The sequence below is a fragment of the Ostrinia furnacalis genome, unplaced genomic scaffold, assembly GCF_004193835.3.
Source record: "Ostrinia furnacalis isolate ACB-3 unplaced genomic scaffold, ASM419383v2 OfSCF5054, whole genome shotgun sequence".
Lineage (NCBI taxonomy): Eukaryota > Metazoa > Arthropoda > Insecta > Lepidoptera > Crambidae > Ostrinia > Ostrinia furnacalis.
Window position 1 is genome coordinate 16,452 of NW_021135293.1, and position 27,681 is coordinate 44,132.

Genomic DNA, 27,681 nt, shown 5'->3' on the forward strand with positions numbered 1-27,681 from the left:
GCGCAAAAATAGCAAATTTATTTCACACAGTAATTATAAACAGAAATGAAATGAAAGGAGCCATACTTCAGCAATGAATAAAATCGATGAGCAATCTACGCCACCGCGAATAGAGCCTTCGTGTTCTAAAAACAGCACTTATTATGAAGATAGATGAATACTGAAAGTCGTTTACAATCGGACCTGACTCATTTGACAGCCACGAATAATTATCGTGTCAATCTAACCGAGCGATCTGAACGAAATGAGTGGCACACGAATAGCATATCGCCATCGTTTTATCAGGAAATTGCCGAAGAGCTATTACGCAGACAGTAGCGCCTATACGTAAACTGGGTTGCGATTCTCCTCTAGGGCGGCGGCCGATCTAAGGGGTGGAATCGGGTGCCGTATCATAGCAACGGGCCAGCATCCCTCTCAGTATGGTGTTCGCATTCGGCCCGGCCGCCCGCGCGCCGCTGCCCTCGGATCGCGCGTCGAACACCGCTCACACTCACATTAAGCCCAAACTTGTGCCCCAAAATGTTTATGCTGTTTATCCTCATCACTGTGTACCTTATCACTCTTTGCCATGGTTGAAAAGTGCGTGAAATCTGCGATGATGGATTAGAGTTATCAGAGATAAGAGACGGTATTGTTGCTTCGTTGATACGACAGTTGGTAAGTTATTTCATTGTTATTCGGTTTAATATTGTATCTGATATCGGTTGAGATGAGCGTACATTGTGCCGGGTTGGAGTTATCGTAATTGGAGCCCATGAATACACTGTACAGTTTATGTGTTGTCACATATTGTTAGGATGTACGAGTGTAGCGTTCGTCTACGCGTTGTTTATTAGTTGTATATCCAATATCTATGTATGTATACCGTCTAGCGCTTGATCCTCATAATGTAATTACTTTTGTTTTGTTACTTGTTTTCTTTTAACAACCAACGGCTTGACAAATACAATTTCCAAGTGTTTGGGCATTTGGAATTGAATATTTGATAGCATATGGTGACTTTCAAGCCTATTTAAAAGTATACAACTCAGTTTACCCTTACTTATTTAGGTATTTGTTTATTGACACAGTCGAATTTATTTCGCGTACCTTTCATTGTAGGTATATTTCAATTGTAAAATACCTCGAACCCAAAATCCTCAGAAGGGAAATCCATTCCAAATTCCATCGATCGTAGTTCCATTGAGTTCGAAACTTTCTTATCGAGCATTATTTGATAAATTACTTTTCAAAGAATCACATTGACAGCCAATAAAGGGTTCTCATTTGCCCACGGGAAAGTTCACGGCATGATTACGAACTTTTTCATTGTCCTCGGGTACAGATCACTTTGTACTTCCCCTTACCCTCTTTTGGTTCAGAAAAAACGGAAAAAAACTTCATTTTCCTCGATACCAATCTTGGTTTGTTTGCTTAATGTAGGTACTTCTGGAAAATTATTGGAATAAAACTCCACCGATTCTTCTGGAAATTGGGAAAATGGATACTTATTGTCCGTTATGAATGTTATCGTTCTCCAAATTGAAACTGATACGGAACGCGTTCGGTGTTACGCTTGATTGCCACTAGCTGATGTTTACGTATCATCTTATGTATTAAGTATCTACTTATTATGTACGGTCAAGATAGGCTTGAGATTAAAAGTAGGATAAGTGTTCCTAAGCTTATGTGGGTTATATGGAAATTATAAGCCAAATTCAATATTGCCAATCCCGTGAAATAGAGATCCATCTAAAAATAAATGATTATTATTGATGATTGAAAATTTTGTGGAATTCATGTTGACCTACTCTGGCGATGTCGGTTCGACGAAATCAAAGTCCTCAAATATATTTAAATTCAGTAGGTTGGTATTTACTTAGAAAACTACATGCTTGATATATTTTATTCCGAGAACTCTTAAGATTCGAGCCCATCCTGCTAATAGGTAGGTAAATAAATAGTGACTGAATTTCTTGCGCTGCTTCTTCTCAGCACTGGCCCATATATTGTCCCGAAGCAGTGGAAGGGTTAATATTGGCACGTGTAAAAGTGCTTTTTAAAAGCCTATTTTCAAAAATAAATGACTTTTTTTTAAATATAATAAATGTGAAAGTTTGTGAATGTGAATGAAATTACTCGAATGTTTGTTATTTTTATGCAAAAACCATTGCACTGATTTTATGAAACTTAACAGTATTGTGAATAACAGTTATATATGCTATAATTTATAACGATATTTTATATCCACGAGGGTGAAGCCGCGGGCAAAAGCTACAACTAAAATACGTAAACGAAAACTTATTTAAGTAGACTAAACAAATAAGATTTACCGTAACATTAATCTTATCTCATCCTAAATTAAACCTAGGGAAAAATGTTGACATTACTTATTCGAACTATGATGAGGTAATGCTAATGCCAAGAGGTCTCGAAAGAAAGGTCGCTTTGACATTTGGGAGTGGAGGAGGATGTGGGCACATCCCACGCCACGTTTCACGTTTCATGCAAACAACAATAAGCTATCTGAAACAGCTGGAGGCAATGTTTATTTTTCTTGTAATACATACCAGGCACGGAATGGTAAACAATTTTATTAGGATAAGTACCTATCAATTTCTCCAAAAGTTACTATTGCCATATTTTAATCTTTGTATATGTTACAACTTTTGTAAGGATTAGCTGAATTTGGTTTTTCCGAAAATATCATATCGAGGTAACTTAATGTTAACCTTATTTAGCACTAGCTTTCCGCCCGCGGCTTCGCGCGCGTGGACTACATTATCTACATATTTTACGGAACCCTATTTTTTTTCAAAATAAAATTTAGCCTATGTTACTCGTGAATAATGTAGCTTTCGAATGGTGAAAGAATTTTTAAAAACGGTCCAGTATTTTTTGAGCCTATTCATTACAACCAAACAAACAAACTAAGTTTTCCTATTTATAATATTAGTTTAGATAAAATTAAATGTTGTTGTTGTTCATATCTAGTGTAAAGTTGTTGGTGATCTTTTTAAATAAAGATATTACCTAGTTACGTGCATAATACAATTCAAGTAAATAGGTATGTGTGTCAATGATAACGTTGTGTCCTGAAAAAACCTGAGGCCAGTCAAATTAAATTGTCATCCCTTCGATTCGTATGGATGAAGTCGCTCCCTAGCGCTAAAACTACTTAAATTGTGCCCTTGTTATGTACCTTCTGATCTAAATCATATTCATCGCATCAGCATGTATTTACCCTACTTATTCCCAAACATCTGACCCATGACCTCATAAACAACTTAGAGAAAAATAATGCATAAAGGGCAAAAGCAATTTGTGAACGTATTGCAAACCCAGCCATGTTGCCCCATCCATCATCGCTGGTATATCGCTGTACATGGGGAGTATTAGGGAAATCACCCTAATCTTACGGAACAGTTATTAAATATTACGATGGCGTTAACGTATCAAAAGAAGTTTGAAGGTTTAGGGAAAGGAAAACAATAGAAGTTACAAACTTTTTGCTTCGATGTAAAAGATTCAGTTGGCCTTATACTCAATATGTTTATTGCTTCTTTAATAGTACATTTAGGTATTACATGATAGTTGTAGATCATTAAGGACCCTGTTGAGCGCTGCAAACTAAAAAACTTTATTAGTGTTTACTGCCAACCTATTGCGCAATCTCTACACAACAAACCTGGCTTGAATTAAAAACAAAATTGATTCAAAAGTGTCTTTGCTTACTAGCAATAAGTACATAATTTAACTTTTTTAGGTATAGTCAAAATATTATACAACTTCCAACGGGTGTTGATCTTAACAGTAACCAAAATCTACGCGGTCAGAGCCGGGCAAAGGGCTTGTAATAATTAATTGCGTCGAAAACACCAGAATATACAGTAAATTTCTAGTGTGTTTTCACTGACCGACTTGGGAAATGATGACCACAATTCACGGCTTAATTACATTTAGGAACTCATTCGTCCGATCTCCTCTGGGCCGAGCATTCCGGGCGACTATAAAATACAATGGTCCGGCTGATGCAAAGCGTGTCTCTCAATTTAGGGTTTATTATGGCTGTAGAATTTGAGTGTGACGATGGAAGTCGGAATCGACGAAGTTGGGCGAGTCCGTTTGCTTAAATCGAGGCTTACCTTTCGATATTCTTGCGCTGCTTCTTTGTCCTGATCAGTGGTAGGGTTAATACTGGGACGTGTAAAAGTGTTTTTAAAAGCCTACTTGCATAAATAAATGAGTTTTTTTATGAGTTTTATTTTTGCATTTTCATTAGCAAAGTTACATTGCAAATTATATCAATTTATCTTTTTACTTTCAATTGTTACGACACTGTTGTATTTTTTTATTGTTGTAAGATATGGGATACTCATACGTGGTCAATTAAAAGTTCAAGACCTACCCACACCCACTGGGAAACAGTTCAAAATTTGTAAGCTCTATTTAGGAGTATAACCTAGGATCTCTCTTTTTAACCTTAAACCTCTGTGATATAACGAAGCCATATAGAATCGATAAAAACACGCCTTTATAATAACAATGGTTTACCATTTACGTGGAATATCTCCACACCCAGCCAATCGACCGCGAGCAACCTTGAGGGCTGACAATATCAATCACTCGGTCTATGACCCGACCTTTGTTTTTTAACATTATTTATCTCTTTACATAGTATCGGTCTAGACGTTCCAACTACAACTACTCATGTCAAGCGAAAGTGTCTCTAGAATTCTAGATAAATGTTCAGACGTACCTTTCGAGACAGTCTTTTATCGATATAATTTCACACTCACATTGGATTATACTCTAGGCTAAAATTTGTGTGCACTGAAAAGTGTATAAGTCTAGAAGGCAAAGGAGTATAAGCATTCAGATAACCCTTTCGGGACAGGCCTTTATCGATATAATATCTCAATATTGCGCTTCACGCACTCGCGTTGGATTATTCCCCTCTCTAGCCTAGAATTTGTGTGTACGGAAAAGTGTATCAGTTTATACGTTTCCAAGAGCAAATTACTCATGTAATAAGGAAAAGTGTATCTACACGTTTCTTTCAGGACCGTCCTTTATCGATATAATCTCTCAATATTGCGCTCCACGCACTCTCATTGAATTATACCCATCAAGGCGTGAAAGGTTTGTGACTACGGAAAAATGTATAAGACTAAACATTTTCAAAAACAAACTCAAGCAAAAATGTACATGATAAACGTTCAGACGAACCTTTCGGGACAGTTATATCGATAAAGTCTCTCAATATTGCGCGTCACGCATTCACATTGGATTATACCCATCTAGGCGTGAAAGATTCGTGAGTACGGAAAAGTGGGGAATATTCTGGAATAATAAATCTCGCGCGAAACAGTACCCGATTAGGGGCATATTCCGTATAATTCTTGGGGTCATACGTCAACAGTCTACGTGCTAACGGCGCCGCGGTCGTTCTCACGTGCCCCACCTCATCTCGATGGAGTATCTTAGGGTTACCGCGTGAACGATGCGGACTTTCATAATAACGTATTGTTTTATCGCGCACGACCCTTGATAAAATGTAGGTGAACCCTTGAATATAGAGCAGAGCAGGTAATAATATAATAACCTTTCTTCAGGAATGTTACCTACATGAATAAGAAATATAATTTTTCGTACTGGCTTTTGGTAAATAGCAATGGAGCGTTTGATATGGTTGATGCCTAGCAACGTCGATTTTTTTTTTATTACATTGCTAGGGCTGTGTTGCACTATCTTACTGTAACCGCATCTATAACCATAACGGGAGTTTTTTTGTTTCGATTTTGACAGACTTTTGACGATTGTTATAGTTAAATTAAGATGATGCAACCCAGGCTGTTTTTTTTAACCACAACGAGTTAAGTAACCTTTGCAAACGATGTGACCTATCAGATCAGAAGTTTCTAATCTAAGAAGTTTTAAGAGCTAAAATCGAACGAAGTTCCTATTATTGGTAGGCACTGTTTGCCAAATCAGTATCTAAACAAAGCTTGGTCAACATCTCTAAGTATATACTTGTCTTAATTGAGCAAGTAACTGATCATTTTGTTTATACAGTAAAGTAAAGCCCAAGTCTGGGGAGTTGGATGGAGGTAAACACATAAATAAACGCCTGTTATGGCTATCGTTTGTGTCAACTTGCAACTCTGCTGCTATAAATCTAGTTTATCTATCATAATTAAAATATCTACCTACTAACTTTTATTATAAGTACATTTATGTTATTACATCGACAAAACGTAAAGAACTACATAAGTATTGAATTCATTCATTTTTCGTCTCGTTTGCACTATTCTACAAAACCCTAAAGAGTCAAAAGTTTTTTCAAGTCCTATGTAGGTATGCTATTAAATACTTAATACTAACATTTTTCTCCAAAATAATTTTCGTACAAAATGTTTTAAAGTTAAAAGTAAGCATACGAAGTAGCGGTAAAAGCATACGGAGTCGCGGGCACCGCTAGTCTGGTATGAAACCCTTCTGAAGACAAATTAAGGTGAGCATACTTCAGAAAATATTCCCCTCAATACCCTGTGAATGTTCTGGGAAAATTTTCCCGGTCCTTTGGGGTAAAGTAGGCAATTGTGGAAACTTATGCTTTAATTATACAATAATAAAGCTTATAATATTACAAAGCACTTTGAATGTTGAAAGTTTAACTGCTGGTTAAGAAAATTGTCGACGTGAATCCATTATTTTTACGATTCAACTTAAAAGTAACCCTTTAAAGTAATCTAGCTGTACTCGTATTTCAGAAGCCAAGCGCCTGAGACTTCAAATTGGAGTTGTCATTGCTATAACCTCTAAAATGTAATATTCTTTATAGGATACATTTGATATAAGATTGCTAAAAAATGTAATATGCACATGTACCCTTTGTAGATAATGTTTTTGTGTGTTCTGTAATAAATAAAACCCTTTATTTATTCCAGTACCTACCTAAATAATATTATGCTAAGACAGCTGTCTGAACCCTTCTCGAGATATGTAGCGAAATGGCAAGTTTTTAAAAATTACGAATATATCACGCGTTACAACAGACTACACGTCTTGTTATTTATACATAAATTATTATACCACATTTTTAGATGTTCAGTCGTTTGTACATGATTGTACCTACATAAAAGGCTCAGTAAGTACGTAGAAAGAGCTTGAAATATTCATACCTACTCTCCAAATGTATTGTTGAGTAATTACTCAGTTCAATAGATTCATTTTTGTAATAAACTAAGCTTTTTGTAGTGCAACATGAGTATTAATCTACTAGCTTCATCTCCGTTGCAAATAGGTACTGCACGAGAATATTCATTAGAGTCGTATCCAGACGTTATTATTAGAAATGTTTTCATTAGCACCGACATAATTTACAAATGAAAAGATGGCTTTAAACGTGGAATTAATTCGAAGCTGAAATGAAAGTCCTAAATAAACTAAAGTAAGGGTTTAAACAAATATGGAAAATCTAGGATATGGTTTACAAAATGAAGAATTTTGTCTGAGAGCGAGATATCATTTGACCTTTTGGGGGTCGATATTTATGCGGTTATTAAATATAATGGAAGGCTTACTATGAAATTTCAGGTTAGAATGTGGAATCTATTGCACACTTCGTACAAGTAAATTATTATAACCGCAACTTTTTATAATAATACGGTATTTTGTGGCGCCTTTGACGCTGAAGGTAGTTTGACACCAGTCCAAATTGACAACCTTTTACAATATCTCTACTTATTGATATAGAAATAGAATTGAAGAACATGGAGCTTATTCTAGTATCTAGATAATTGTACTCATGTTAGGCGAACCTACCCGATTAAAAATCCAAATCTAAAAAGAACTAAAGGTTAGTTTACTTTACCTATTTATAAAATTACGTAATCAATGAATTCGAAAACTCTAACCATTCATTGTCAACAGTTTCGAACGACAATATTCACGTACCTCAAAAACTAGTCAAAGCTGTAACAAATCCTGCTATTTCAGTTTCAGTTTTCCAACTGGTTCTAGTACAATTTGAATGTCCAATTTGTTCCGTATTTTGTCGTTGCGACAATTTCGCTGAGCGGTGTGTGGCTAGCCGTGGTATTCAGAAGTTAGTAAGTCAGTAACTTACTTGTTAAGAACTTATGATAGAATGGCAATGAAAAATAACTCTTGGGATAGGTTACCAGTATAATTAATCTCCTTCTATATTTTGTAAAAACACAAACTGAATCATTATTATTGTCATAAACGTGACCTTAGTTGTGCCTTAGTTGTTACAAAATAACTCGTATAAACAAAAATAATAAAAACATAAACTATTTTAATAAATAAGGTTAACTTGTTTGATTTGCTCAGTGAATCTTTCATCATCTCGTAGTTCTGAATTATTTTTTTGTTATGAAAAGTCTCAAGACTACTTTTTTTTTTCAACTGTTTGTGAAATTGCGAAAAATCTAAAACGTTAAAATAGCGGAATCGAAGCCAATGAGCAAGTTAAGTATCCAGTGTTTTATTTATGAGAATAGATCTACCGGCCTCAAACACAAGTAACAAACAAAACACTGCAAATCGTCATTGTTTAATATTATGATTTGATGCCCACAAATCGTCAAGTGTAATATTCGGGAGGCTCCAGATTTGCATATCATCCTCATTTCAGCGCGCCATTTGAATAATTGTTTAATTCCATTTGTTGTGGATGCGTTCAGTCGGGGCTGATTTATTGCCATCGCTCCGCGCTGATAATTTGTCAGTCTATTATTTATTATACTCGATCATTTATCAAATTAATCAAAGGTATAATCCTGTAGAATTCGGATAAACCGAACTAAATGCCAGCTGTGGGTTGCGGCTTCCAATCTCGCTAGAACTAAATGAGTTATGTAATGAACATGAACATTTATAACGGGAGTTATAAGCATATTGTATACGTATATTCAAATATGGCTAAGTATTATTCCTTAGTTTGCCACCTTAAGCTCTACGTAGTTTGGACCTAGCAAACTGATGTGACAATTAACTGCTATTTTTAATAACTTAAGATTGATCTCTTACAAAAGTATTGCGCATATAGGTACCTCTGGGTAGAACAGTATTTTTCACAGTAATCATAAGCTACAGATTGTCAAGATTTTTTAATGGTCTTGGAGAATACACAGTAAACGAATTTCAACCTCTCTCTAAGAAACCTTTACCAGGACAAAATTTGCATTTATCTCTAGCTGACACGATGCTGCATTGTTAACACATGTTCAGCGAGGCGTGTATTCCTTAACCTTTTATCATTTATGAAAAACTGTCGGGAAAAATACCTCTCGCAAAATACGGAGTAATTTTGTAAGGGAAAACGCCTTCATACAAAATTACACCGCTCTGTCGCTGTGGTACGTTCAAATCATTATGAAGATACTCCTTTAGAACTCCCATCAACTTATTATTATTTGATGATAACACACCCAATATACTAATATTTTGGACGATCATATTCATTACAAGTAATCCTGGATTTAAAATCAAATTAGCTACTAATTTCACGTCAAAACTTTTCTGAGTAAACACCAAATTCGACCCTGACAGCCCAATTAATTCTCAAGTGATTATAAAGTGAAATATTAATTGCTTTAATATCAATAAATAGTATTCAATTGAGTTGAGATTTAGTCTCAGCTCATAAATAATAATGAAAATAGTTTCAGGACTTCTACACATTTCTAGGTATTTGAATAATCTACTATATAAAAATAAGTCGGGTTTTCCTCCCTGACGCTATAACTCCAGAACGCACGAACCGATTTCCACGGTTTTGCATTCGTTGGAAAGGTCTCGGGCTCCGTGAGGTTTAAAACAAAAATTTAACAAACGAAATTCCACGCGGGTGAAGCCGCGGGCGGAAAGCTAGTTAATAATAAAATATTTCAGTTAGTACAGTCAGCATCAAATAGTTCGTGACACCCAAAGAGGCCAAAAAGTTGACAACACAACCTTATTCCAATTATAACAAAGACGTGCGAACTTTTTGGCTACTTTGGGCGTGACACCCGTAACTATTTAACGCTGGCTGTACATAAAAAGATTTAAAAAAATTCTTTAGTTCTAGAACAGTGGTTCTTAACCTTTAGGTCATGAGGGACCATTTTACCAAATTTCTGTCTTGTCAGGGACCACCTTATAATCATAATCGGTCAAAAGTAAATAATGTAACCTTGTTGGTGTTCAAATAAATAAATAAAATAAAAGTAAACCAGTTTGACTGCAAAAATCAGTTAAAAGTGGTTTTGACCAAGGCGTGCAAGTGCTCTTCGAGGACCACTTGGAATGCCTCCAGGGACCACCAGTGGTCCGCGGACCACCGGTTAAGAACCACTGTTCTAGAAAATAAAATATCCCAGGCGTATAGTAAAAGGTAAACAAGCAACATGCGTTGTCTCTTTTATTTATATCGTGAAAGGGGAAGACGAATCTGCGCTAAAACTGGGTCGACATGATTGATCATTGGCGATTGTGAAGCTGATATTGATTTAATTCTATTAGTTACTATGATTTATTGTTCTCTGTTTTCCAATTTCAAACAATATTAGTTATTATAATATGTATTACCACTTATGGACACCGTGCTTTAGGTATGAACTCTTTTCATAGCGGATGGAGATTTGAGAGAAACTGGTACATTTTATAATTTGTAATTGATGCCATTCGGCAACAAAAATATTATGATATACATACATAAATAAATATGTGTGATGTGCTGTCGGCTGTACAGTGTTATTTAACATTTCTTGGGTGGACTTGCCATAATTTGTGGTGTGTTCATTGATAAAATATTCCAAGAAAGATAATGGACTGTAAGTACCTACTTACTTTTTAATTAGTGGTTAAGACCCGAAGCAATGGAAACAAAACTACACCTAAATGCAATTATGTACTGAATTACAAACAAACTTATTTACAGTTACAAACTGTTTGTACTTTAAGCTTTATTTGCAAAACGTTCTCAAGTGAAATGGAAAAGGGCTGATAAAAGCAATTTAATGTGAGCCTTTTATAACGTATTTCAACGTGAAAATAGAAATAGACGATTAATAAATCTAAGTAGCGTAAACATAGAATTCTTACTTTAATTTTCATCGAATAAATAAGTTTCAAAGATTCTTATCTAGATAAACAAAATGTTTATGTTTATGCTATTCGTTGGCCGAATTCGTAAACGTGGCCCTCGTGAAGATACATGCACCTTGCATGTTTAAAGATTCATTCGATTTTGTATTACTACGGGTGCGTTTCGTTTTCAAAAATCTTTTCCAGATAACCCTGCGTCTGAAGATATGTCATATTTGATCTGCCTTACAATAAAAATCTAAGAAATAAAATGTATGTTATAAAAATAGACACTTTATGCTATAAAAATATTCACAGATATCCTATAAGTTTTTCCAGTTATTCAAGGCCTGTATTTTAATAATACATTCCCGTTGAAGCCTTCGCTCGACCCTTCTGCGCAAATAACTCCTTCAAGTACTAACCTTTTACACATTTGCTCGTAGCCTTTCAGTGGCTTTATCAATTCCAAAAATACTCNTTGCATGCTTGCTTTTATGAAGCATGCTCTGCATGCTTATCTACTTTATTAAATTATATATGATTTTTAAAAGATACGAGTATGTCTGTTATAAAGTAAATTATTCTGAACAACAACATTATGAGTTGAAGTATGTTCTTAGTAACAAACAACATTATTAATGAAAACAAAATGATCAATGAATGTTATGAAGAAAAAAGATCTGAAAATAAAAATTATGTATTTTAAATGGTTCTTGGCAGTAACAGTATTGATAAAAAAATTATGATCACTAACTGTTATGAGCTCCGTTGGTAGTAATAAAAATGTATGAATAAAAAAAGTATGAAAAATAAAATTATGAAGAGAGATTATTATGAACACAAATCGGTAGTAAGACAAAGAATAGGATTTAGAATTTTATGTGAGCCAATATAGAACCATAGATGACACATTTCTATCTGTGGGGGGACCTATAAGTGGTTATAAAGTGTTATTAATTGTAAAATAATTAATTATGTAAACCCTGGTCTTCTTAATATAAATAAATAAATAAATAAGCATAATTAATTATGTGTGATAATATTATGCTATCGGCTGTACAGTGTTATTTAATTAATCCTAAAAATCTTAACTTTTCTTGGATGGACCTACCATTTGTGGTTCTATCAAGTTATTAATTAAGCCATTGGGATTAGATACATGTTTGTTCATTGATAAAATATTCCAAGACAGTTAATGGACTGTAAGTACCTATTTTACTTTTTAATTAGTGGTTAAGACCCGAAGCAATGGAAATAAAACTACACCTAAATGCAATTATTGAATTAACAAACAAACTTATTTACTGTTACAAACTGTTTGTACTTTAAGCTTTATTTGCAAAGAGTTCTCAAGTGAAATGGAAAAGGGCTGATAAAAGCGATTCAATGTGATTAAAGGCACCGTAATTCAACGTGAAAATAGAAATAGAAGATTAATTAATGAATCTAAGTAACGTAAATATAGAATTCTTACTTTAATATTCATCGAATAAATAAGTTTCAAAGATTCATATCTAGATAAATAAAATGTTTATGTTTATGCTATTCGTTGGCCGATTTCGCGAGCGTGGCCCTAGTGAAGATACATGCACCTTACATGTTTAAAGATTAATTCGATTTTGTATTATTACGGGTGCGTTTCGTTTTCAAAAAATATTTTCCAGATAACCCTGCGTCTAGAAGCTATTTCATATTATGATCTGCCTTACAATAAGAATCTAAGCAATAAAATGTATGTATAAATACACACTTTGAGCTATAAATATATTCCCAGATATTCTATAAGTTTTTCCAGTTATTCAAGGCTCGTATTTTAATAATACATTCCCGTTGAAGCCTTCGCTCGACCCTTCTGCGCAAATAACTCCTTCAAGTACTACCTTTTACACATTTGCTCGTAGCCTTTCAGTGGCTTTATCAATTCCAAAAATACTCGGCGCATATTTATATTGGTATCAATTTTAATTTAAGTAATAAGCATAAACTATCTGTTTCTTTATTATGACTATCATATACGAGTATAGTGTTTAAACTGAAAATTAACTCCCTGAATCAAGAACAATCAAGTTTTTGATTGAGGGCTTTCAATTCAGTCAGTCAGTCAACTTGGACTCTCTCAGAATTAGGCTGAGTTGCACCACCTAACATTGACCGTAATTATGACTATAACCGGTGTTTTTTGTATGGAGTTTGACAGATTTCTGACGTTTATCAAAGTTAAAGTAAGATGGTGCAACCCAGCCTTAGCATCGTGAGGTACAGAGACAGCACGTCAAAATAAACACAACGGGATCTTATGCAGTTGTTATAGGGGTGAATTTGCAATAAAAATGTATACCCTGATGTGTTCTCTGTACACCTTGCATGTGCAAAGCTTTGCCGTAATGTGACTCGGTGGCTTAATTAAGCTATCTAAAGCACAATAGTAATTAGATCTGCGCAACTAGTAATTCCATTACCCTTTTGATTTGATGTGGGCGGTCCTTGTCTTTTAGTATCTAATGCAGTTGTGAGCTAAAACTGGTTTAATTGTTTACTACAAGCATTAAACACAAACCTCATATAGGTAGCGCAAGAAGGCGCTTGATACTAGCCGCTACCAACCGCTCATTACGGAAATAATTGGGGGAGGCCTATGTTCGGGAGGGGACGTCTTATTGCTGAAATGATGATGAAATGCTTGCCTATTGTAAATTAAAATACATTCCTAATATAAACTCAAGCAATGACAGTAAAGTTAAAAGCATCAATTTTGNACAGATGTTAAAGGGGTGAATTGGAGTAAAAATTTATACCCTGATGTGTCCTCTGTACACCTTGCATGTGCAAAGCTTTGCCGTAATGTGACTCGGTAGCTTAATTAAGCTCTTCTAAAGCACAATAGTAATTAGATCTGCGCAACTAGTAATTCCATTACCCTTTGATGTGGGCGGTCCTTGTCTTTTAGTATCTAATGCAGTTGTGAGCTAAAACTGGTTTAATTTGTTTACTACAAGCATTAAACACAAACCTCATATAGGTAGCGCAAGAAGGCGCTTGATACTAGCCGCTACCAACCGCTCATTACGGAAATAATTGGGGGAGGCCTATGTTCGGGAGGGGACGTCCTATGGCTGAAATGATGATGATGATGAAATGCTTACCCATTGAAGATTACAATACATTCTAAATATAAACTCAAGCAATGACAGTAAAGTTAAAAGCATCAATTTTGGCCTAACCATCTCTGAGACTTTCTGTCATGTTAGGACAATTTTGAAGTCTCTGAATGTGGGAAACTATATTTGCGTAGTATGTCCAAGAGTAAGTTAAGTATGGCTGATTATAATATTATGTAAATGTAACTTCAGTAAAACCTTGTAAGTATGCTAGGTAAGGATAATTTTATTCCTCAGAGGACACGATATCAGTCCAGCTACGGTCCAGCTAACAACCTACATAATTTTGAACATTCTTAAATCTGACAGTAAGTTTTTACGTGTAACCAAAATAAATTAAAACATATTCGTAGAAATATAGTAAAGTTTATACACTCGTATCATTTTTTATCATAAATGAGTTTATAACCAAGGATTGAAGTAGGAAATCTAAATATCTCCTTTTTATTTATACACTTGTATGAGTATCGGGCTAAGAAAAATAAAAATAAAAATATATAAATTGAAATTTTGAAAAGGCAAAAGGTATGCAATTGATAATAATCTAGAATTTTACCGGAGTACGGCTGCAATTCCTAATCCAGTCTGAAGCCGTTTAATTACATTTTCCATGGCAGATTAAAAGTTAGAAAATATTTATTATGAAAGCCATGATTCCCAGCGGGGACGGATATATTTAAACCGAGAACGAGCCGCGAGTGCCTCTATTGTGAGCAGGATCTGCACTTGGTTAATTAATGTTTGAGTGCGTTCCTGAAGGTTTTATTTCACTTGGAATAAAACTTAAAATAACTTTAAAAGAGGCTGGTAGACTGGAAAACCAGAGAAAAAAAAAGTTTTGGGAAATGAAAATTCGCAAAATTCAGAGAAAATGTGTGCGTTTGAGGTAAGCTTTTGGCGAGCAAAATAAAATATTTAATATCGCGATATTTTCTGCTTGTCACTGGCAGGGAAAGCAAAAGTTACCATTAAAAATTAAACAAAGTAGTAATACCGACACAACGTGTTCACGACTGAGACATTTTTTTTTCCTTTGTTTTAGCTTTTCTCCAATCTCTATAGCATGCTCCCCGAAATTATAGGATTCTGCAAAATTAAACCCAAATAGCTTTTCTGGGTAACTTAACTTCATTTTTAAATTTCACTAATAATAAATAATAATTTAAGCGGCTACTGATAATGGTGAGGCCCTAAAAAGTTATTAGTCTGCAACAAACCTTATTTCAAATCCATTTCGTTGTTTCATAAAAGGAAGTACCCTCTTTTTCTTTTAAACCAGTTCAGTGACAAAGTTAGATAGAGTTACATATTTGATTTAGCTACAATTCCTAACTCTGGCTCAGTGATTCTTGAAGTTTCTACAGGTAAGTAATTTTTGTGTTAGCTTTTACTACCTAGAATAATTCAAAGAAACAACAAACAACAGAATAACTTACCTTACAAGGTACTTATTTATCACCGAATAAACTTAGTGCTCATTTAACTTTCGGGCTGCCCAATTACAATGGTCTTATTTCGTCCCTAAATCGCAGTACCCAGATTAACTAAGTTACAATCAAATTATACCCTAAATCATGAATGTCCGTCACGTTTTCTTTGGCTTAATCAAAATTTATCGAAGACAAGAGAGAAATATAAATTAACCTCTACTAAACCTCCCGGATTTTGTGTACATAAAAACTTTAATAATGATCAAACTTCCCAATCATTATTGAAGTTTTGTTGGACTTTGGCTATATTATTGCAGAGTGTTCGGAAAGTTCGGGATCCACATAAAACTAGTTGAATTAAATGGACATGGACTAGGTACTTTATTTGAAGAGTTCGACATCGATTCGGTAGTGTGGTAACGCTATCGATCTTCGTCCACCCACAGATTATAGCTACAATAAAACAGTCTACTTTACAATTACAGTAGAACGCCGATTATCCGAACGCCGATTAACCGAATCGCCAATTATCCGAATCGGTTCTAAGCCTATTATAAAAAANGCAGTTGTTATAGGGGTGAATTTGCAATAAAAATGTATACCCTGATGTGTTCTCTGTACACCTTGCATGTGCAAAGCTTTGCCGTAATGTGACTCGGTGGCTTAATTAAGCTATCTAAAGCACAATAGTAATTAGATCTGCGCAACTAGTAATTCCATTACCCTTTTGATTTGATGTGGGCGGTCCTTGTCTTTTAGTATCTAATGCAGTTGTGAGCTAAAACTGGTTTAATTGTTTACTACAAGCATTAAACACAAACCTCATATAGGTAGCGCAAGAAGGCGCTTGATACTAGCCGCTACCAACCGCTCATTACGGAAATAATTGGGGGAGGCCTATGTTCGGGAGGGGACGTCTTATTGCTGAAATGATGATGAAATGCTTGCCTATTGTAAATTAAAATACATTCCTAATATAAACTCAAGCAATGACAGTAAAGTTAAAAGCATCAATTTTGCTCTAACCATCTCTGAGACTTTCTGTCATGTAAGAACAATATTGAAGTTTCTGAATGTTGGAAACGATATGGTAACTCTGCGTATGTCCAAGACTAAGTTATGGCTGGTTCTATGTAAATGTAGTCAGTAAAACCTTGTAAGTAAAATAAGTAAGAATAAGCTCGTTCCTCAGAGGACACGTTGTATCGTCAGTCCAGCTACGGTCCAGCTAATAACCTACATAATTTAGAACATTCTAAAATCTGACAATAAGTTTTTACATGTAACCAAAATAAATTATAATCATTAATCATGTTCGTAGAAATATAGCAAACTTCATACACTAGTATCATTTGTTATCATATATGAGTTTAACAAAGGATCTAAATATCTCCTTTTTATTTATCCACTTGTATGAGTATAGGGCTAACTAAAATGAAAAAATATATAGGTATTGAAATTTTAGAAAGGTAAACAGTCTACTTTACATTTAATAAATCTATAATTTTACCGAAGTATGGCTGCAATTCCTAATCCAGTCTGAAGCCGTTCAATTACATTTTCCATGGCAGATTAAAAGTTAGAAAATATTTATTATGAAAGCTATGATTCCCAGCGGGGACGGATATATTTAAACCGAGCACGAGCCGCGAGTGCCTCTATTGTGAGCAGGATCTGCACTTGGTTAATTAATGTTTGAGTGCGTTCCTGAAGGTTTTATTTCACTTGGAATAAAACTTAAAATACTTTAAAAGAGGCTGGTAGACTGGGACTGTCAGCCAAAAAAAAAAGAAAAATAAAGGTTTTCAGAAATGGAAAATCGTGTGTCTGAGGTAAGCTTTTGGCGAGCAAAATAAAATTGATACGTTGCAATATTTTGGACTGTCACCAACAGAGATGCAGTAAAAGTTACTTTAGTTATCCTACTTTTAAAAACATAGCATTTGAAGTAGTGATTCTGACACGACCGTGTTCACGAGTGAGAAATTTTTTTGCTTTAGCTTTTCACCAATCTTTATAGCATGCTCCCAGACATTATAGGATAGTACAAAATAGCTTTAGTACTATGAAACTTTCGTTCTTTTTTAATTTTCACTATAGGTTATTATTATGCAGCTACTGGTTTTGGTAAAGCCCTAAAGAGTCATTAGTCTACAACAAGCCTTACTTATTTCTCTTATTGAAATAGATAATTCATGGTGAACAGTTGTGCAAAAGTGATTTATAAAATATCGTGCACATTAAAATTTGGTTTCAAATCCATTTAGTTGTTTCATGATAGGAAGTATCCTCATTTTCTTTTAAACGAGTTCAGTGACAAAGTTAGATAGAGTTCAATTCCAGACTCTGTCTCAGTAATTCTTGAAGTTTCTACAGGTAAGTAATGTTTTGTTAGCTTTTACTACCTAGAATTCAAAGAAAACAACAGAATAACTTGCCTTACAAAGTACTTATTTATCACCGAATAAACTTAGTGCTCATTTAACTTTCGGGCTGCCCAATTACAATGGTCTTATTTCGTCCCTAAATCGCAGTACCCAGATTAACTAAGTTACAATCAAATTATACCCTAAATCATGAATGTCCGTCACGTTTTCTTTGGCTTAATCAAAATTTATCGAAGACAAGAGAGAAATATAAATTAACCTCTACTAAACCTCCCGGATTTTGTGTACATAAAAACTTTAATAATGATCAAACTTCCCAATCATTATTGAAGTTTTGTTGGACTTTGGCTATATTATTGCAGTGTTCGGGAAAGTTCGGGATCCACATAAAACTAGTTGAATTAAATGGACATGGACTACTTTATTTGAAGAGTTCGACATCGATTCGGTAGTGTGGTAATGCTATCGATCTTCGTCCACCCACAGATTATAGCTACAATAAAACAGTCTAATTTATATTTAATATAGACCATTAATCTTAAAATTATAGGTATATTATTAAACTTAGTAAGTTGGTAGGTCATGTAGGTGCACGAACAAAGCCGCTTGACCACTTCATTCATTTCATTGCATTTCGGGGAAAATAATGTGTTTGACTTATTTTAAGGTTTAATATTCATAATTATGTAATATTAGGATTGTAAATGATTGAAACAAAAATCTTTGAAACATACAAAATTCATCAGGTAAACCGTCTATAGGTAAAAGTGAACTAAGCTTACCTTACGAGGAGTTTCTTTGGGTTTGCTATACAAGAAAATTGGTCAAAGTAAAACATTTCAGAGATATTTATAGTGTAGATAGTTCCTATTTTAGAAAACAGTGACCGTTGAAGTGGCTGTCATCCACTTACTATGCCCGGACAATGCCTGGCTGTTTCTGACTTTGACGGCAAAGTTGTTTGACAATATGCCGCCATCTGCGACGGTTGGCTACACGAAGCTTGCATCTAATTTAATTTAATGGACGAGTACTTGCAGTTTTGTTTCAAAACAAAATTGCTCAGTCATTTTACGGTACAGCGAATCTTGAGTGCTTTGAAGCTGAATCTGAAATGCAATCGAAATGGAAAGCCTAGATCTAAGCGCTTAAATTTAAGTAGGTAGGTAGATACAGTCAGCGTCAAATAGTTCGTGATACCCAAAGGGGCCAAAAAGTTGACAACACAATTGTCACAAAGACGTCTTGCGAACTTTTTGGTTACTTTGGGTGTCACGAATTATTTGACCCTGACTGTACACAAAGCCTTGAAGCATAGAGTATCCTACCAGATTTTGCCAAGCTGTCATAGCCCCGATGCGACCAATGAACTCCTGTGAAAGTTCTAACATATCTTCTGAAAATACCATAATTCTTAGTTTAGTATTGAAGTTATTAAATTCCATGCCATGTGCCACATGTTTATTAAATCCATCATCCAAGAGTGAGCATGATCAAGACTATTCCCACCTCTCGTTCCCACCGCTGCAACTCCTGTGTAGCCAAGATCTACAGTTTGACCGCCAATAAAAACTCAACCAGTGAGCGTATCATAAAATTATAAACAAAATACTTACCATAACTAACAAATTCAAAAAGATTATGCTGGTTCGATCTCGATCACTTCTGATTAGAAATGTTTATGTAAATTCGCATGCAGATAATACACTGCAGAAACGTCAACTTATGAATATGCATAGTGATACTCAGCTCGTACCAATCTATTACACAAATACGGGTATTCTATAACCGGGAATACGCCGATAGGGACGTGCTCGGCTTGTTTCCCGGGACCCGGGGACGGAACAAATGGGAAGCGTTGATCGCTTCGTGCTTTCATGCGAAATTGGCTGTTATATGTTTAAGTTCTGGAGTCTGTACGTACCAGAATACATAAACAGTTCCGTGTTATAATATCGCAAGTCTCGAAATTTTACATACTGCTGATCGCTTCGGAAGCGACAACTTACAGCGCATTTGAAAGTAGTAGCTTTTCTGTGGCTTATGTGCAGCGGCTTTAGATATAAAGCAATTTTCTAAAGCTCTCGCTAAAGGCGCACAGATAGGTACTTAAAATGCACGTAGCGGGATCTTTCAGGAAAATCAACTTTAAGCGTTGAATACACCATCTTACTTTAACTTTGACAAACGTCAAAAGTCTGTCATAGTTACTGTTAAAGTTAGGTAGTTTAACTCAGCCTAAGACCTGTCACATATCTTAGTGCTTAAACTGTCTCTCTCTTTCTCTCTCTCTCTTTCTCTCTCATACAGTCGAGCGCTGCCTAGTACTAAAAAAATGATTACCTAAATGGCTTTGAAATGTCTAGTTACCAGGTGTTGGGGTACTTTTGGTCGTGTGAAGTGATTTTTGTACAAATTGGTTGGACCACAAATTACTACGTGACCGTACCTGTTGAGTTGTGGCTTGTTCGAATGTCAACCACACTCTGATGCCACACCACAAAGTGTGTTCAGGACAACTTGTTTAGTGCGTCATTTTAAGGTTGTTACTCTTCAGAGATAAACCTTTGTTTTAGATACTCGTAGTGTAGTAGTAATACCATCATTTGAATAAAAAATATGTTGTATATTGTATTACTACGTATATTCGCACATAGAAGATACGTCACAGTGCCAAATATTCTTTCATACATTCTCTATGAACGCATCGCCACTTGCCAATGGACACGAACATAATATTACGGATATTTTTGTGAATCGCCCATTATTGAACAACTTTAGAGGCAATGGGGAACAAGAGAATTTGCTATCTATGAAACAAATATTAATTCACCAAAATACTTATGACTTCTCTATGATGCGAATTTTTCAAAGATTGATATCTAAAAAGATCTAATGCTTCAAATAGTTTGATAACCTAACTCAAGTGCAATAAAGAAGTTTCTTCTTCAAACTATCACTGAAAAACTACGCAACTAAATAACCGGCATGATTCCACACAAATAGGTCGCTCTAACTATAGCACTACATGCTTTAATTATCCTGTCAGTCGCGCCGTGTAAATACACCCCGAGTGGACGCGGAATGAGTAACAAGCCGACGTTATTATAATGGGGATAATAGAACAACAGTGGCGTATGCGACACTTGAGGCTCTATTACAGTCATATATGAGTGATCTTAATTGACTGTCGTCGTCACTGTCCTTACAGCCAAATGAGGTCCACTGCTGGACAAAAGTTTTAAGTATCTATTGCAGTCCTATATGAGTGGTTTTAGTTGACTGATTGACTATCATCATCGTTGTCGTTTCAGCCAAATGACGTCCACTGCTGGACAAAAAGCTGACTGTAAAGCAATTTAATTTTTTCTAAGGCTTTGATTTAGAAAACGATTTACATTGGTTACCAAGATGTAAAAAAAGCTAGATTTACAATATGCTTACGATGCAAAGAAGCAGACAGAACTAGTAACAGTCAACATCACATCATTCTATACATTTTGCAACACAGCATCTACTACGATTAAGATCATTACAGCGCTTCGTAAGAGCCTAAAGCAGCTACACTGCGTTATTTCAATCTCTGCTAGTGATATGCAATTATAGAGCTAATTTGCTTTCTTTAACCTTTACCGTGGCCTTTATCGTGCAAAATAAAAGCAAATGTTATGAACGACAAGGTTATTACAAACAGGCTACTCTAGATAGAGTAGACCGTAAGCTCCTACTCAACATAATTACTGGTTTAATTACTCTGTCGCTCACGCTCAGGGATAGCTGTATTAAGGGAATGTATGAGTGTATTAAAAATGTGAGCCAGGTCTTTAGGTGAAGTACTTAGAACGCTGAAAGAGCTGGCTTATTTAGAGCATTATGATGATGACTTGTAAATAGATAAAGAATTATTTTATCTTTGTAATTTTTTTATTTCGTAAAATAAAATTTTGGGTAGAAGATCAAGCAAATACGTGATGTTACAAAAATAAATTAATCATTAATAAGACATAGCTTCTTCATCATTGAAATATTTTTAATTACCCTTTTCCCTAAATACACATTTAGTTATTCTATGTCTAGAAGAATTAACTAATTCACTTTAAATAAATAAATATCCTTGAACAATTGTTTTAATTGATATTGTAATTGCTTTGTAATAAATATTTTTGACATTTGAATTCTATTGGAGGTAGATCATGTAATATTAATAATGACTATTAATAATTTAATAATAATACTGCATGACGACTAAATGTTTGCATATCGCTATGTCGATGAAACATGTTGTTCTCGTAACAAGATAATAACTGAAATGTACCATGTTTTATGCAAATAAATAATTTAAAATTTAACATTTTACACTGCGCCTCTAGTCCCAAACTAAACAAAGCTTGTACTATAGGTACTAGAAAACGGATATAGACATACTTAAATACTTTTTTTGTAAATACATAAATATTATACATAGTAACACCCGTGGTAACACCCTTACTTACTTACTTTTTTAGTTTCTGTAAGCTTTTAAAAAGCACTTTTACGAGACCACCGACGAGAAAATACAACTAAACACAAATGAATAATAAAAACATATTTTAAAAAATAGTAAAATTAATATTACGTCATACATATAACTTTTAATTTACATAACTCGGCAAGTACATCTATTCACTACTCACATCCGATAGGATAAGAGAAGTGCTTCAAAAATTATGTAATAGCTAATTACCTACATTGTCTTATCCCTATCGAATAACGTAAAAAGTTGAGCAATACTTTAGAGCAATATTATTGAATGAAGCTTGCACCAGGATACTAGTAAATCCGGAAAAAATCAAAACAAACCGCGATTCAAGTTACGCCCACCGCCATCTATCGATAAAGTTCCATATTACATCCACATTCCACATATCGCTGCTGCTTATACGAAAGGGTTCCAAATCAAAATGCGTCGTGTCTGGCTGGCATATCTACTACGAAATAATTTCTGAATGGATTAATAACTTTATAATTATGTTTATAAAGAATACTAGCTGACCCGGCGAACTTTGTTCCGCCCTAATGGCAATAAATAAGCAGACTTTTTTTTATTTCGAACGGGATAAAAAGTATCCTATGTCCTTCTCCTGGCTCTAAACTACCTCCCTGACAATTTTCAGCTAAATCGGTTCAGCCGTTCTTGAGTTATAAGTGGTGTAACTAACACGACTTTCTTTTATATATATAGATAAGAGGGCATGCCTTAGTTTGTGATAGTTTAAAAGATCTGAGGGTTTGGTTGAGGCTGACGTTTGTCTTTAATTCGGACACAGTAGATGGAAAACGTCCCTAAATTTTATTATAACTATGATTTCCATCTTGGCCATTGTGTACTTTCTTCTCAAAAAGGTTAGCATTATAATGTGAATTCTCGCACACAATTCATGGCACCTGCTCCGGGGGTAGTTTGGAAGATAATTGGGGACATTTCTCAGTGGGGAATGGGGTGCATTTTTGACCCCATTATGGCATCGCCGCTGTGTTAACGGTTCTAATAAGCTTGGACAAGGCATTTTAAAGTTTTTTTGGATAAAATGTGCAAGTATGAAAGAGGGTCGAGGAATGTTGATAGAAATTTATTATGATTTCACCAACACATTACGCGATATAACAGTAGAAAAAAAAAATCTTTAACTACAAACAGTTTGCGTAAAACTTGTAAATTGTGCTGCTGTTTGCGATATGCGCATATTGCGCATCCCTGGAGAGCTATAAATATTTCCCAGATAAAAATATAGGGCTCAAAAATAGGCGTTTTAGTATAAATGAGTACCTATGTTATAAATAAGTGAAAATACCTTTGTTACTTCGATAGTGAGTGTAGTGGAAGTTAATTAAATGAAAGAGTGGACTGTATACAATTAATTGTCTATTCGGTATAAATTAACAATGATATTGAGACCGTTTAGTGCAAAGTCGTTGAAGAGAGTGCGTCAGGATCGTCTTCTTCGATGTTCGCTCGCGAACCGAACATTGCTCGTTCGTTCGCCGAACGTTCGCCGCTCCCTCCGGTCACGCCGCCCGCGGGCAATGTCCGTGAGTAGACAACCTTTAGATGTAGAATCTTTTTACTATACCAAAAATTAATATTATACTTTTTAAAAATAGATATTCTATAAAAATTATTAAGCTCAATGATAAAATTATTGCAGCAATCACCTGTAATGCAACTAAATGTTTTTCATTTGTGTCAAAAGGGATAAAACGATTCCAGCAAATTGCACATCAATCCGATCAGTTTATGAAATGCGAGAGCAATCGCATACCATTCCATTTACTCTAAGGTAGACAGACGCCGTTTCATTTCACATATTGATCACAAATTCGTATCGGACAGACCCGGACAGACCCGGACAAAAGGTTGATAAAATGGATAAAGTATCCTACTTTGTAATTTATTTCGACGATCTGCTAGTAAAAAGATAGCATTGTGTTACATTTTAGTTCATTGGTACTCAAAAAGTTTTCGGTGTTGAAATCGTTAGTACTTATGCTTATCTTCACTAATCTTTTTGTAACATCAAAAAATATTACTTACTTATCAAACAGGTAACTATATCTTTTTTATCAATATCTTTTACTCGTATAATAAAACTGCTAACGGACTAACACGACTATTATAACTATTAGAACGAATTTTATTGAATATGCTCGATTCATTTAAAACCCTAAAACGAATATTTTATGTTGGCTCTAAGCCCTGTAATATATTTTTAAAATAACATATTTTTTTAGCTATCCATTATTTTACTCTAAAAGCAATTTCAGCAAAAAACTGTTCCACGCTTGTTTAATAAAAGTAATAGCTTTCTATCCTATTCATCCATTAACCAATTAATTTAATAACACCTGCCAGCCTAACACTGTTTGTTGTCGTTAAAAAATCTGCTACGTAGGTATTACCAGCTGCGGGTATCGTTTGAATCAGAATTTGAATTTCTTGATATCAAAAGTTTCAAATATTTTAGGGTAAGAAGCACCTACTTAACTCGCATGACATAATAATATAGAAAGACGCTAATTATCTTGTGGGTTTCTATCGTCATCATGAGAGAGGTGTGATGATAACTATGTGATCCCGACAACGTAAACTTTGTAGCTTAGACGCTAAAATTTTCAAAGGGTGATAGACTTTTTATCTCGTGAAACCCTAAGTCCTAAATGGTCTCATGAGACTGCGGTAACAATTGATTTCTATTGTGTCTCAATTCGCTGGTACTTGAAGGGCTACAGCAATAGAAAACATGGCTTCCGTCGACCGTTGTTGTTATTTCTCAACCTTCTTACTTGATTTTCTATTAGTCCAGTCATTTAGTAGTTTTGCCTGGAATGTTATCCGGGAGCTTTGAATATGGCGAATAGTTTTCCAATATGGCGGCGCCCGCGGCAACGATAGGAGGTAGCAAAGTTGAAATTCGGAAAGAGCACATCGAAATTCATTACTCCCGGAAAACCTTCCAAGTAACACCATTATTTTGTACCAAATGACTGGACAATATCTCGCTCTTGCTAGATCCCTGAAGAGTATTCGAGTTTGAAAAATATAAATAACTTGAAAAAATCGAACTGCCTAAGGCGGGAATTGAACCCACGACCTTCCGCTTGCCGGGCGACTGCTCTTCCAACTGAGCTACTTAGACACTGGATGAACCCGTCGAAATTTTCAAGTGTAATACGCTGTTACGGCCAGCGTTCAATTCCCACCTTAGGCAGTTCGATTTTTTCAAGTTATTTATAATTTTCAAATTAGTTTGAGATGCGACTCTTAACGCTAAAAATTAAATAACTAGTATTCGAGTTGACGATATTATGTTAGTGTTCAAGCACGTGTAAAGCACAAACTTTGCGCCGCATAATCAATGAGCCGTGTCCAAACCTTCAAGTTGTAACTGCATAGAGCACTGCCTAGGGAGCGTTTACAACCCGCGACAATATTGTCTTGGCTGGATGCCATTAAAGTATAGACAGTGTCAGCATGTTCTTAATCCCCAGGTTTATAGAATTTGATCAGCACATCAAATCCAGCCATTTTTTTAATTTTCGAATCTGAATAAGTAACTCTTATGGATTTTTCATCATCATCATCATTGTTTACTTCAAGTAAATTAGATAGTTGTTCTTCTGAAGCGGAGACTAAATGACCTGATGGTGATGAAACTTCAAAGTTCATGACATAACTAAGCATTGAGATATAAGCAAAGTACCCATATTATGATCTAAAGACACAGATGAGCCTTTATTACCTTCAACACATAGACAAGAAATGAATTTCGTAAGCTTGACAATTAAAAAGATTCATTAACAAATCAATCACTCTAGCACCCAAAACTCTTAGATATAAAATCAGCGCCTAATTTCAGCAAGAGTTTACATCTTTTGTAGAGGTAGACCCTACTTTTGTTTTGTCCCTATTGCGAAACCACGGTCAGCGACTGCAATTCCCCACGTGATGTACACTTATTTGTTTCAGACGTGGCCTGCTTTAAAATGTTGGGGAACAAGCCTTCAATCTCAATCTTTAGTACTTGAACTCTCAATGCTAGGATTCCATTTTGCGCTTCGATGGACTTAATATTGCGAGGAGACCCTGCACCGTGCTACCAACTGCGCTGCAGACATTTATTGCAAACCTCCTTGCGAATAACACACATTTAAATACTTTTTAGAAATAAAAAAATAGTGTCTTGACTATTTACTATTGACAGTAGACACTGTTTTCCTTGTCAGATGTTAGTGGGTTGATTCATCTCTCTCTAATGTAAATCCTCCTTCAGAACAACATGCATTTAAATACGTTTTAGTAATAAGAAATATTGTCTTGACAATAGACACTGTTTTCCTTGTCAGAGGTCAGTGGGTTGATTCATTTCTCTTATCTAAATCAAATAGGTTTTTTTAATTAGAATTTAAACATAAATAGGAAGTTAGTTAAAATAAATATCAGTGGTTTACAACAAAGAATCATGGCTTGCATTATTTGAATTTTTTTACGCAACCCATATAAATTGAAGCTACAAGTAAGTTACTGCTACAAAACATGACGTGGCATGTAAAAGTTATGTGATCTCTGGGACATATTTTAAGTTATCCGTGAAATATTCCACTAGTCCAAGGTTTGTGTGTGTGTAAATCCAAAGTTTTATGACGTAGACCTAGACACGGTACTTTATGGTTTTGTGGTCCTGTATGGTGACAATATTAGCATCTTACATAATGTTCTTTTTGTTTCAGATATGGATGCTTTTATTCATCACGTTCCTGGTCAGCTTCCCTTGTAAGTACCTACTTTCTAATACATGACCTATTTTATTTAGGTAATAACTATAAACAATTTTACGAGCAAGCCTACGTGTTATAAAAAAATTAAGAGATGAAAAATGAAAAGGAGGATACAACAAATCTATATCCTGTATTTTTATGGCCTAGCCTAAGTTATTCTAGATTCGTTTCATCAGCTCGGACACCCGCCTCACGTCTGCAGGGCTACCCCGAAACGCTGTTTACGAAGTTTCGGGTCTTCTGTCACCGTCGCTCATTCTGGCACGTCGCTTTGCGTGAGAGAGATGGCAGCATTCGAAACTTCTGATAAAG

The 27,681-nt window shown here is 35.1% G+C and overlaps 1 long non-coding RNA gene across 1 annotated transcript in view; it reads left to right on the forward strand.

Moving 5' to 3' along the window:
* The first annotated feature begins 440 nt into the window (after positions 1–440).
* Positions 441–27,681, forward strand: part of LOC114360492 (uncharacterized) — a 103,439-nt gene continuing 76,198 nt past the window's right edge. The window contains exons 1-2 of the long non-coding RNA XR_003656517.1: positions 441–660; positions 27,322–27,364. This is a non-coding gene — a long non-coding RNA (uncharacterized LOC114360492). The remainder of the gene's footprint in view (positions 661–27,321; positions 27,365–27,681) is intronic.